General features: G+C 32.0%; 1 protein-coding gene across 2 annotated transcripts in view; it reads left to right on the forward strand.

Moving 5' to 3' along the window:
* Window positions 1-2,913: 2,913 nt before the first annotated feature.
* LOC136031049 (uncharacterized) overlaps window positions 2,914-14,203 on the forward strand; it is a 31,974-nt gene continuing 20,684 nt past the window's right edge. Inside the window, exon 1 of one of the 2 annotated variants that reach the window (XM_065710259.1) lies at window positions 2,914-3,053. The gene's annotated coding sequence lies outside the window, so the exon portion shown is untranslated. The remainder of the gene's footprint in view (window positions 3,054-14,203) is intronic. The other variant, XM_065710260.1, reaches the window with a different exon arrangement.

Here is a 14,203-nt window from a genome sequence, read left to right on the forward strand (position 1 = left end):
AATAATAAATTATTAATATGAATTATAAGTTATTAATTAAGTGCGTTCGTAGGCTCAGACTTTCGGTTCCTTAACTAGTTTCCTAAAAACCAGTTTTATCCAGATCTCAACTTTGATGTGTTTTATAACGTTACTAATGATATAATTTGCATCGATTTTAATTCGTTTTAAGAGGTTGATAAACCGAATGAAATTTAGAGCTCCCCACTTTCTTTCTTTGGTTCAGAATCAACTTTAAAAAAGTAACGGAAAGTGGAATAGGAAGAAAAAGGCACTGAAAAGGCATTTGTCTTCCATCTATGTCTTCTTATAGTAAAACAATAACATGAAGACAATCTTAATAGTCAAAAACAGCTCACCTTTGACCGAATTAATTTACAAACGTGATCCAACTAATGGTCCAGCCTCAGCTACGGCTCATATTTTTGATAACCATTTTAACAAAGAGACATAATTTTCCATTAAACTAACGGAACATCATTAAAACACATTTTGGCTTGTATTTTTCACAAGTTTTCCAACACATCTTTCCCCACAGGTGATTTTAAAAGAGGGGAATAGTCCATGTCCATTGGCTATCCGGATGTGGACCCCTTCTACCCCCCCCCCCAAATATGCTGCAGCTACGCCCGTGAGGAGTAAGGGATTTCAAATGTTGTGTTGGTGGGGAAAGCGCGTAATATATTTTCTTTGGTCCTTGCAAAATAGCATACGCTACGACTTGCTTCTTTTCGTCTCACAGACTCTTTGACTAGTTAGTTTAATAGCTAGTATAACACATATTATTAGCTTAATAATTATCCTTATTATTATCATTTAAATCCATTTGAATAATAATGTACAGAATACACTATATTTGCCGGCCGCTTTAAATACCGGACAAGATTCGTTGCTGGTTACAAACAGCAAAAAGTGGAAGGAGTGTGTCAGCACACATACTATGCGTAGTACTACAAGTTGCATCGTCCACGGATGGAGGACAATTACTTCACCTTTTCTCAAAAGCTGAAGGAGGTTGAATTTGGAGCTTCTGATTACATTTTATTATTCCATTAGAGGCTAGATACAAACCTTCGTAACGCAAACCAATTTCTGCTAATGAGAGTTGTTCCCTTCCCCCCAAAAAGAGATTCATCCAATCTGTATGCTCTGAAGTGAAATTTTAATAAACTTCTAGATGAGGGACTTTTTGCTATTTTAGAAAGTAGTTGAGTTAGACAAGATTTAAAACCTCTCTTATATGCAATCTTCCATGTTTTAGAAATATAGAGATAGTACCTTTTAAAGGAAAAGATAGAGATAGTACCTTTATGACTCATTTCCAAAAATATATTTTGGATCCTAGATTCATTCCTGAAAGCTTTATTTATTTAGTTCAACTATTTTCCAAGATAGCAAAAGCCCTTATCTAGAAATTTACCAAAACACTGCTTTTTGAATTCCAAAATCCAAAAGGGTGAAATTTGAAATTTTCGAAAATATCTTACTTAACAAATTCTGAAAAATAAAGCTGAAACGCAACTTGTTTTTGTCTGAGGATTCAGGTTTCAATGCTGGGTTACTGTCCTCATTGAGGAGGCGTTTTAATTTCACATCTGTTATTCTGTTAGTCGTTGGTCTCTTAACACAGCATGCAGGTTTATTCGGTAATGCGTGGTTTTGAAATTAAAATGACACGCTATATGAGAAAAAAGGAACAAACAAACAAATAAATAGTCGGCAAATTTTGTGATTGAACCTGAAGAAGGCAAAATGAATAATTGAATTAATTCTGAAGCGGAGCGAATTTGAAGAGATTTGATATATTTTCCTCTATGATGACCAAGGGCGTATCCAGGATTATCTTTGGGGGGGGGGGGAATTTTAAAATGAATTAGCATTTGGGGGAGAGGGGTGAAACCCTGCAATCCCCCCACCTGGATGGGGGCTTGAGGGTGACAACCTGTTAAAGCTAAAAGTTTGTAAGTGATTTACACGATATAGCCTACCCCTTACCTAATATTCTTTTATTATGTTTTTCTGACGCTCGATCCTAATGAAATATACCTAAGTGAAGTATAGCGAGGTTGCATGCCTAATGTGTTAGGTATTATTACTCTGCATATTATGTAGTAAAATTGTTTTCTAACTTCACACTGTCTAATACTTTACCCCCACCCCCATTCCTAATGTGCAAATTTATATCCCAAATTCAATTTTTTTTCATTTATTTTGTCACTGCTTTTTGTCTTGTTTCACGCTAAGCTGAAAGAGACTAACAAAAAACCGGTTCTGCAATGCGTCAATGAATGAACAATTTGAGCGGTAGGGGGTTTATCATACAAGTACCGATTATAAAAACATTTCAAAACAGAAGAACTTGCTATAAGACACGTCTTTCAAGGTAGTGTTATACTATTAAATAGGGGAAGATTGGGTGTTTTCCTTCTGGAATTTCCAAGGAAAAATGATGTTAGATAATGACATATGCTGCTAGATATTAGATACCGTATTTGTTGTTATTTTGACGATTTTAACCCCCTTCCCCCCGAACAAAAATTGCATCACGGAGATGCATCCTCCTGATCGATTTCTTTGCACGTTCTTAGAACCGGAATAAGACGAGGTGCAAGCTCATGCGCGGATATATATGTTCGTGGATATATATATATGAATTACGTTAAAAAGATAAAATAGATAATAAAACTGTGGCAATCTTTTCCTTCACCCCAAGAGCCGACTACCCTCAAAAATTCATGTAGCACAGCCTATAATCTATTGCTGTGTGTCAAACCCAAAACGATTGTTTTGGGAAGTGTTTTGATTTTCAACAGCCAAAAATTGTTGATATTATGACTACTTCACTATCAAAACCGGAATTTCGTTAATTTTCCAGAACATATAAACTATAAATATGCTCACTTATCTCACTTCTGATTGGTGGAATTCCTAGTCTCCTTGGTGGCATTCGCAATTATATCATTGCTTACTGTATTTGGTAGTTAGTGATGAGATAGACTCCATAGCGTTTGCATTTAAAAGAGACTATAGTTTAACATAGAAAGGTGCTGAAAGTAAGTTTTGTTTTATCAATACCCCTCGGTCTAAGGCTAGGAAACTTGTCAGAAATTGTAACGGGGGGAATTGTACAGATTACAATACAGAAATTGTAACTACCGCAAACTCACCGTTATGGAGTTATTCCGGCCCGAATATCCAGTATTTACACATATAAAATTGCAATCATTTCCGTTATCGTTGATCGGATATTTGAAATCGCGAACCTGTAATAGTTTAGAAACAAATTAGGGCTATATATTTGCACATCAGGGGAGTGGGGGTAAATGATAGCATATATTAAATACGTAAACTAACCATTGCTGTATTTAATATATGCTATGCTTTACCCCCCCCCCTAATGTGCAAATATATATTAACTCCATAACGGTGAGTTTGCGGTAATTTTGCAAGAGAGAAAAGATGTTCGAAAAGTCAAAATGCATCTATTAACAATAGTTTCATGACCCTAAACAATTGTTCAGGTAATAGGAACATTGACCGGAGTTTGAATGGTACTTGTATGACATAGGCCCTACCTAATGTTCTTCGGTACTTGTGTATTATTCAGAACACACTCAATAAATGAAGTTAATTACATCCCGTCATCATTTACTATCATACTTAGTAGAGTACATGTGGCGGGCGGCAGTAAAGGCAGAAGGAATACCTCTTTTTAACACGATTCTTAACATTTCTGCGTTCTGGGTACATAATTCTAAGTTGTAATTTTACAATTTTCTTAATAAAGTATTATATTTTCGTCATATTTTGTTTTATTTCATTAGCTTTATCAAAAGTTTGGGCTATGTATTTGCACATAGGAGGGTCGGGTGATTATATCAAATACCTAACTTAACCAGCTCTATATATAAAATACTAGCTGTTGGGGTGGCGCTTCACGCCACCCCAACACCTAGTTGGTGGGGGCGCGTCGCACCCCCCCCCCCCCAAGCCCCCCCCCCCGCGCGCGTAAGTCGTTACGCACCATATTAATTACGCGCCATTGTAGTTGTGTCCCTGTGTCCCACCTGTGAATATAGTTAGATTTATATATGTGTTTCAAACTACGTAAAAATTGCGAATATACAACATTCTTGGCTTTCCCATTGTCTGTGCATATACAAAGCCGTATGTCCTAATAATGACGTCATATGCAAACGCTCTTTTTACAAACAAACAAACATGCATACACACAACTCGTTTTTATATAGATAGATAGATAGATAGATACAATACAAATTAACTGCGTAAAACTTGCGAATATACAACATTCTTCGCTGTCCAATTGTCGCTGCATATAAATAGATTGTCAGGTTTACCGACCCTCGAACATGCAACGTACAATTGTCCATGGGAAATACAATCAGTATTAAGATCTATACCACATTTTTCTAATGATTGACCATGAGCTTTGTTAATGGTGATTGCAAATGCTGATCGAATTGGGAATTGCAATCTTTTAAATTGAAAAGGCAGATCCGTTGGAATTATGGGAATGCGAGGAATAAGAACAGCCTCACCCTCAAAAGGCCCTGTCAAGATTGTGGCCTGTATTAGGTTTTCCATTGTTTTTTTTTTACGGCAAGTCACGTGCCATTGCAAAGCTTTGGTGGGTTGATATTTCTTAAAAGTATTATTGGTACGCCTATTTTTAGTTGTAGCACGTGTGGTGAAAACCCTGAAAGATCCACGGAATTTAAAAATTCAGATGGATAATTAACCGCTTCATTTGGTTCCAAAACTGTGTCGACTGACTTGTAAAGGACTGCCTGGTCTCGAATCTTGGTCAAAACAATATTGTTGATTTCGTGGACGTCTATATCTTTGGGTGCAAGAATCGCTCTTTCACTTAGCCATTTATTATTTTTATAATTTTTTAGAATATTCGGAAATATCTTTTCAACCAATTCATTTTAGACGTCACTAAATTACAGAATTCACCAGGCAGTTGTATACGTCCTGAAATTGAGTCTACTGGGAGCTTTCCGTCTCCAATTGCCAGCAATTGATCTGAAAATGTTTGACCAGAGTCATCGTTTTGCAATCGGACACGCATATTTGTAGTTAATTTTAATGTTTTTACGTGTGCCCATAAATTAGAATTTTTCAGGCAAGCATTCATTTCGTCTGCAGGACTTGATCTAGGTATTATAGGTAATGTTTGCCTGAAATCTCCCGCAAGCAATATTAATGTGCTGCCAAAGGGTTTCGACTTCCCTCGTAAATCTTTCAAGCATTGATCCAGAGCCTCGAGCGATTTTTTGTGTGCCATTGTGCACTCATCCCAAATAATAAGTTTGCATTGCTGCAATACTTTACCCATCCCAGATGATTTGGAAATATTGCACGTGGGAGTTTCTGTAGAATGCAAATTCAGAGGCAATTTCAAAGCGGAGTGAGCAGTTCTTCCACCAGGCAGCAATGTTGCGGCTATTCCGGACGACGCAATTGCCAACGCTATATCATTTTTTGATCGAATTGATGCCAGAATCAGTTTTATCACACACGTTTTACCAGTACCTCCTGGCGCATCCAAAAAGAAAATTTATCCAACGTTGTTATCGACACAATGCATTATCGTATCATAAATGTCTTTTTGTTCCGACGTTAACTTAGAAATGTTATTCTGTACATACGACAATAGGTCACTCGTACTGTAACTTTGTTCACGATCCAATTATACACATGTCGAAACAGCAGCGATACGGTTAGGTGAAGGCATTCCCAAATCCTGAAGAGGTTTGTCACCGTCATAACCGTCACCGTCATAACAAAAATGACGACAACTAACTTCATGACGTCAGTCAACACACAAACATGACGTCACCTGACAGACACATCCACAGACAACTTATTTTTATATATATACTAGCTGTTGGGGTGGCGCTTCGCGCCCCCCCCCCCCCAAGCCCCCCCCGCGCGCGTAAGTCGTTACGCGCCATATTAGTTACGCGCCATTGTAGTTGTGTCCCTATGTCCCACCTGTGAATATATATATATATATATATATATATATATATATATATATATATATATATATATATATATATATATATATATATATATATATATATATATATATATATATATATATATATATATATATATATATATATATATATATATATATATATATATATATATATATATATATATATATATATATATATATATATATATATATATATATATATATATATATATATATATATATATATATATATATATATATATATATATATATATATATATATATATATATATATATATATATATATATATATATATATATATATATATATATATATATATATATGTTTTTAACTACGTAAAACTTGCGAATATACAACATTCTTTGCTGTCCCATTGTCTGTAGTATAAATAGATTGTCAGGTTTACCGACTCTTGAACATGCAACATATAATAGTCCACGGGAAAACAATCCGTATTCAGATCTATACCTCATGATTCTAATGATTGCCCTTGAGCTTTGTTGATGGTGATTGCTAATCGACCATTCCCTGAGTCGCCATCGTCATTTATATATCCCCCTGTGCACCCCGGCGTCCCCTTTGTAGTTATGTCCCTGTGTCCCGGTCGTCATTTATATTCCCTGTGTCCCGGTCGTCATTTGTGTCCCGGTGTTCCAGTCTGTGATTTCTCTTTGAGTGTCCCGGGTGTCATTTATATTCCTTGTGTCCCGGTGTCCCGGTCGTCATTTATATCCCCCTGTGCCCCCCGGCGTCCCCATTGTAGTTGTGTCCCTGTGTCCCGGTCGTCATTTATATTCCCTGTGTCCCGGTCGTCATTTGTATCCCGGTGTCCCGGTCTGTATATACATTCGTTTTTTAGTTTTGTTTTTCTCCTTTATTTTTTTCCTTTTTTCTTTTTTTTCTTTTTTAGTTTATTTAGATTTTTAGATTTTTTAGTTTTTTTATTAGTTTTTAGTTTTTTTGTAGTTTTTACCATTTTTTTAGTTTTTTTAGTTTTTTTTTTTACTTATGTCCTGGTCGTCATTTATACTCCCTGTGTCCCGGTCGTCATTTGTGTCTCGGTGCTTTGTTGATTGCTAATTTATATTATATTTATATTTATATTTTTTAATATGGCGTCCCCATTGTAGTTGTGTCCCTGTGTCCCGGTCGTCATTTATATTCCCTGTGACCCGGTCGTCATTTGTATCCCGGTGTCCCGGTCTGTATATACATTCGTTTTTTAGTTTTGTTTTTCTCCTTTATTTTTTTCCTTTTTTCTTTTTTTTCTTTTTTAGTTTATTTGGATTTTTAGATTTTTTAGTTTTTTTATTAGTTTTTAGTTTTTTTGTAGTTTTTACCATTTTTTTAGTTTTTTTAGTTTTTTTTTTTACTTATGTCCTGGTCGTCATTTATACTCCCTGTGTCCCGGTCGTCATTTGTGTCTCGGTGCTTTGTTGATTGCTAATTTATATTATATTTATATTTATATTTTTTATATTTATTAATATTTTTTTAGTTTTCTTTTTCTCTTATTTTTTAGTTTTTTCCTTTTTTTTAGTTTTTTCTTTTTTAGTTTTTAGTTTTTTTGTTTTTTACCTTTTTTTAGTTTTTTTTTTTTTTAGTTTTTTAGCTTTTTTAGTTTTTTTATTAGTTTTTAGTTTTTTTTAGTTTTTGCCTTTTTTTAGTTTTTTCAGTTTTTTAGCTTTTTTAGTTTTTTTTCTTTTTAGTTTTTTTTGTAGTTTTTACCTTTTTTAGTTTTTTTTTCTTCTTTTGTATTAGTGTGAAATAATTCAGACGTCATATGCGGACAAACACGACGTCATTCGACAGACAGACACACAGACATAACCCACAAACAACTTATTTTTATATATATGTATTCATATTTTTTTAGTTTTCTTTTTCTCTTTTATTTTTCAGTTTTTTCCTTTTTTTTAGTTTTTTTCTTTTTTAGTTTTTAGTTTTTTTTAGTTTTTTACCTTTTTTTAGTTTTTTTAGTTTTTTTAGTTTTTTAGCTTTTTTAGTTTTTTTATTAGTTTTTATTTTTTTTGTAGTTTTTGCCTTTTTTTTATTTTTTTCAGTTTTTTTTTAGTTATTAGATTTTTACCTTTTTTTAGTTTTTTTTTTAGTTTTTTAGCTTTTTTAGTTTTTTTTCTTTTTAGTTTTTTTTGTAGTTTTTACCTTTTTTAGTTTTTTTTCTTCTTTTGTATTAGTGTGAAATAATTCAGATGTCATATGCGGACAAACATGACGTCACCTGATCCATCCACAGATCCACACACAGACAACTTATTTTTATATATATAGATATATATATATATATATATATATATATATATATATATATATATATATATATATATATATATATATATATATATATACTAGCTGTTGGGGTGGCGCTTCGCGCCACCCCAACACCTAGTTGGTGGGGGCGCTTCGCGCCCCCCCCAAGCCCCCCCGCGCGCGTAAGTCGTTACGCGCCATAATAGTTACGCGCCATTGTAGTTGTGTCCCTATGTCCCACCTGTGAATATAGATAGATATATATATATATATATATATATATATATATATATATATATATATATATATATATATATATATATATATATATATATATATATATATATATATATATATGGTTTTAACTACGTAAAACTTGCGAATATACAACATTCTTTGCTGTCCCATTGTCTTTGCATATAAATAGATTGTCAGGTTTACCGACTCTTGAACATGCAACATATAATGGTCCATGGGAAAACAATCTGTATTCAGATCTATACCTCATGATTCTAATGATTGCCCTTGAGCTTTGTTGATGGTGATTGCTAATCGACCATTCCCTGTCCCGGTGTCCCGGTCGTCATTTATATCCCCCTGTTTCCCCCGGTGTCCCCGTTGTAGTTGTGTCCCTGTGTCCCGGTCGTCATTTATATTCCCTGTGTCCCGGTCGTCATTTGTATCCCGGTGTACCGGTCTGTATATACATTCGTTTTTTAGTTTTGTTTTTCTCCTTTATTTTTTTCCTTTTTTTTTCTTTTTTAGTTTATTTATATTTTTAGATTTTTTAGTTTTTTTATTAGTTTTTAGTTTTTTTTTTCTTTTTAGTTTTTTTGTGGTTTTTACCTTCTTTTTAGTTTTGTTAATTTTTTTTTTTACTTATGTCCTGGTCGTCATTTATACTCCCTGTGTCCCGGTGCTTTGTTGATTGCTAATCGAACAATCCTTTTGTCCTGGTCGCTTTCTCTTTGAGTGTCGTCATTTATTTTTTTCTTTTTTAGTTCTTTTAGTTTTTACCTTTTTTAGTTTTTTTTAGTTTTTTAGATGAAAATTTTTTTTAGTTTTTTCCTTTTTTCTTTTTGGTTTTTTATTGGTTTTTACCTTTATGTTAGCTTATTTTTCAGTTTTTTCCTTTTTTTTAGTTTTTTTTTTATTTTTTATTTTTTTTAGTTTTTTACCTTTTTTTAGTTTTTTTAGTTTTTTTAGTTTTTTAGCTTTTTTACTTTTTTTATTAGTTTTTAGTTTTTTTGTAGTTTTTGCCTTTTTTTAGTTTTTTCAGTTTTTTTTTTAGTTTTTTATTGGTTTTTACCTTTATTTTAGCTTATTTTTCAGTTTTTTCCTTTTTTTTAGTTTTTTTTAGTTTTTAGTTTTTTTAGTTTTTTACCTTTTTTTAGTTTTTTTAGTTTTTTTAGTTTTTTAGCTTTTTTATTTTTTTTATTAGTTTTTAGTTTTTTTTGTAGTTTTTGCCTTTTTTTTAGTTTTTTAATTTTTTAGCTTTTTTATTAGTTTTTAGTTTTTTTGTAGTTTTTGCCTTTTTTTAGTTTTTTTAGTTTTTTAGCTTTTTTATTTTTTTTATTAGTTTTTAGTTTTTTTTGTAGTTTTTGCCTTTTTTTAGTTTTTTCAGTTTTGACGTCACCTGATCCAGTTTTTTCAGGTGACGTCACCTGATCCACGATCCACAGATCCACAGACAACTTATTTTTATATATATAGATAGTTTTTTTTTTTTTACTTATGTCCTGGTCGTCATTTATACTCCCTGTGTCCCGGTGCTTTGTTGATTGCTAATCGAACATTCCTTTTGTCCTGGTCGCTTTCTCTTTGAGTTTCGTCATTTATTTTTTTCTTTTTTAGTTCTTTTAGTTTTTACCTTTTTTAGTTTTTTTTAGTTTTTTAGATGAAAATTTTTTTTAGTTTTTTCCTTTTTTTCTTTTTAGTTTTTTATTGGTTTTTACCTTTATTTTAGCTTATTTTTCAGTTTTTTCATTTTTTTTAGTTTTTTTTTATTTTTTTTTTTTTTAGTTTTTTACCTTTTTTAGTTTTTTTAGTTTTTTTAGTTTTTTAGCTTTTTTACTTTTTTTATTAGTTTTTAGTTTTTTTTTGTAGTTTTTGCCTTTTTTAGTTTTTTCAGTTTTTTTTTAGTTTTTTATTGGTTTTTACCTTTATTTTAGCTTATTTTTCAGTTTTTTCCTTTTTTTTTAGTTTTTTTTAGTTTTTAGTTTTTTTAGTTTTTTACCTTTTTTTAGTTTTTTTAGTTTTTTTAGTTTTTTAGCTTTTTTATTTTTTTATTAGTTTTTAGTTTTTTTTGTAGTTTTTGCCTTTTTTTAGTTTTTTTAGTTTTGTAGCTTTTTTATTAGTTTTTAGTTTTTTTTTGTAGTTTTTGCCTTTTTTTAGTTTTTTTTTAGTTTTTTAGCTTTTTTATTTTTTTTATTAGTTTTTAGTTTTTTTTGTAGTTTTTGCCTTTTTTTAGTTTTTTCAGTTTTGACGTCACCTGATCCAGTTTTTTCAGGTGACGTCACCTGATCCATCCACAGATCCACAGACAACTTATTTATATATATATATATATATATATATATATATATATATATATATATATATATATATATATATATATATATATATATATATATATATATATATATGTTTTTAACTACGTAAAACTTGCGATATATATATATATATATATATATATATATATATATATATATATATATATATATATATATATATATATATATATATATATATATATATATATATACATATATATATATATATATATATATATATATATATATATATATATATATATATATATATATATATATATATATATATATATATATATATATATATATATATATATATATATATATATATATATATATATATATATATATATATATGTTTTTAACTACGTAAAACTTGCGAATATACAACATTCTTTGCTGTCCCATTGTCTGTGCATATAAATAGATTGTCAGGTTTACCGACTCTTGAACATGCAACATATAATGGTCCATGGGAAAAAAAAATCCGTATTCAGATCTATACCTCATGATTCTAATGATTGCCCTTGAGCTTTGTTGATGGTGATTGCTAATCGACCATTCCCTGTGTCGCCGTCGTCATTTATACATCCCCCTGTGCCCCCCGGCGTCCCCGTTGTAGTTGTGTCCCTATGTCCCGGTCGTCATTTATATTCCCTGTGTCCCGGTCGTCATTTGTGTCCCGGTGTCCCAGTCTGTGATTTCTCTTTGAGTGTCCCGGGCGTCATTTATATTCCTTGTGTCCCGGTGTCCCGGTCGTCATTTGTGTCCCGGTCTGTATATACACTCGTTTTTGAATTGGTCTTTTTTTTTAGTTTTTAGTTTTTTACATTTTTTTAGTTTTTTTAGTTATACCTCATGATTCTAATGATTGCCCTTGAGCTTTGTTGATGGTGATTACTAATCGAACATTCCCTGTGTCCCTGTCGTCATTTATATATGCCCCTGTGCCCCCTGGCGTCCCCGTTATAGTTGTGTCCCTGTGCCCTGGTCGTCATTTATATTTCCTGTGTCCCGGTCGTCATTTGTATCCCGGTGTCCCGGTCTGAATATACATTCGTTTTTGAAATGGTATATGATGAAATAAATTTTCGTATTTTTCCCCTTTTTTCTTTTTAGTTTTTTTTTGGTTTTTACTTTTTTTTTAGTTTTTTTAGTTTTTTTCTTTTTTCTTTTTAGTTTTTTTATTTTTATTTTTTTTAGTTTTGTTTTTCTCCTTTATTTTTCATTTTTTTTCCTTTTTTTATTTTGTTTTCTTTTTTAGTTTTTTTAGTTTTTTTAGCTTTTTTTTAATGGTTTTTAGTTTTTTTACTCATGTCCTGGTTGTCATTTATACTCCCTGTGTCCCGGTCGTCATGTGTGTCCCGGTGCTTTGTTGATGGTGATTGCTAATCGAACATTCCTTGTGTCCCGGTCGCTTTCTCTTTGAGTGTCCCGGTCGTCATTTATATTCCCTATGTGCCGGTGTCCCGGTCGTCATTTGTGTCCCGATGTCCCGGTCTGTAATTTCGTCAGTCGAAAACATGACGTCAGTCGACACACAAACATGACGTCACTCGACAGACACACACACACACAGACAACTTATTTTTATATATATATAGATTTTTTTAGTTTGGTTTTTTTCCTTTATTTTTCATTTTTTTCCTTTTTTTCTTTTTTTTCTTTTTTAGTTTGTTTTTCGTTTTTTTAGGTTTTTTAGTTTTTTTATTGGTTTTTATTTTTTTTTCTTTTTAGTTTTTTTTTAGTTTTTACCTTTTTTTAGTTTTTTAGTTTTTTTACTTATGTCCTGGTCGTCATTTATACTCCCTGTGTCCCGGTCGTCATTTGTGTCCCGGTCGTCATTTGTGTCCCGGTGCTTTGTTGATGGTGATTGCTAATCGAACATTCCTTGTGTCCCGGTCGCTTTCTCTTTGAGAGTCCCGGTCGTCATTTATATTCCCTATGTGCCGGTGTCCCGGTCGTCATTTGTGTCCCGATGTCCCGGTCTGTAATTTCGTCAGTCGAAAACGACGTCAGTCAACACACAAACATGACGTCACCCGACAGACCCACACACACACAGACAACTTATTTTTATATATATAGAAGATAGATATATAGATTTAATTAAAACGTACCTGCATCGTAGTTTGTTTCACAAAAGAACCTAACTTCACTTATTGATTGTGTTCTGAATAATACACAAGTAGGCTACCTATTCTTTTTTTATGTTTCTCTGACGTTCAATCCGAATGAAATATACCTAAGTATGATAAAAATATAGGCTACTACTCTAGAAACAAATTCGGGCTATATATTTTCACGGTAGGGGGGAGGGATAAAGTATAGCTAAAGTAACTCTTTTCCTCTATTTTAGCACTACTTTAACAACCCTAATCTCGTGCTACAGTGCAATATATAATAAAATTGTGCTAGAATAGCACTTTCGGGCTAAAGATGGCAGCCCTGATTACAGTATTCAGTTCAGAAGACCTTATGTGCACATCCCAAACTGCGTAATAGAATATTACGCATCCCAAACTCATGCTATATGTGGTCAGTTGGGCTTTTAGGCCTTTTATTAGACGCTAACAGGCCTTATCCATGAAGTAAGGGAATCTGAGGAGTTTTTCCAGGAGTTGGGCTTAAAACACCAAAAAAGCCTTTTTACACCTTGATTTTTTTAGGGGGTTCTCCAGACCAATCTCAGAAGGTAATCGTTTACTTATCCGCCTGCCGTCTGCAGGCTTACAAATGTATATACACCGCTTTACCTTTGGTTGGTTGAGCACATTGATTCCATTTTGTGGTTTTCATCCGATATGTCCTTTATAGTGTATTTGTAAATAAAGGCTATTTTTAGAATAGCTGTTGGTTAAATTTTTTTTTTCCTGCTGAGAAAAACTTCATTGTACATCGACTCAATTTTTAACTTTTATTTTTCATACATAAAGTTTTTTAATTGAAATTCTATGGTCCAAAAATAGGCTTTTTTGCGGTATTGGTATTTGTCAGCACAAAAAAAAAAAAAAAATATAAAATACACTTTCGAGTAAACATCTTGAGCGTGCGACCATTTAATTATTAGTGTTATTTTTAATATCTGATATTTTACCTTAATTTTGAGTAACTAGTTGCCTTTTCTCTGCCTTTAGTTCTGAAAATGCAATTCCTGTTATTTGAGTAGAATTTTGAGCCATATCAATGTTTTTTTTTCAAAATTTAGGAAATGTATTTACATATCTTTAAAACCTTATAAAATGGAATTGAGTAAAGTTATGGAGCTGAAAATAGTTTTGTTGTACTTCAATTAAGCAGAAGATCTGTTTTGCAAGGTTTCACTTTTATAACACACATATTTTTGAAGGT

This window comes from Artemia franciscana, chromosome 9 (genome assembly GCF_032884065.1).
Source record: "Artemia franciscana chromosome 9, ASM3288406v1, whole genome shotgun sequence".
In the NCBI taxonomy this organism is placed as follows: Eukaryota; Metazoa; Arthropoda; class Branchiopoda; order Anostraca; family Artemiidae; genus Artemia; species Artemia franciscana.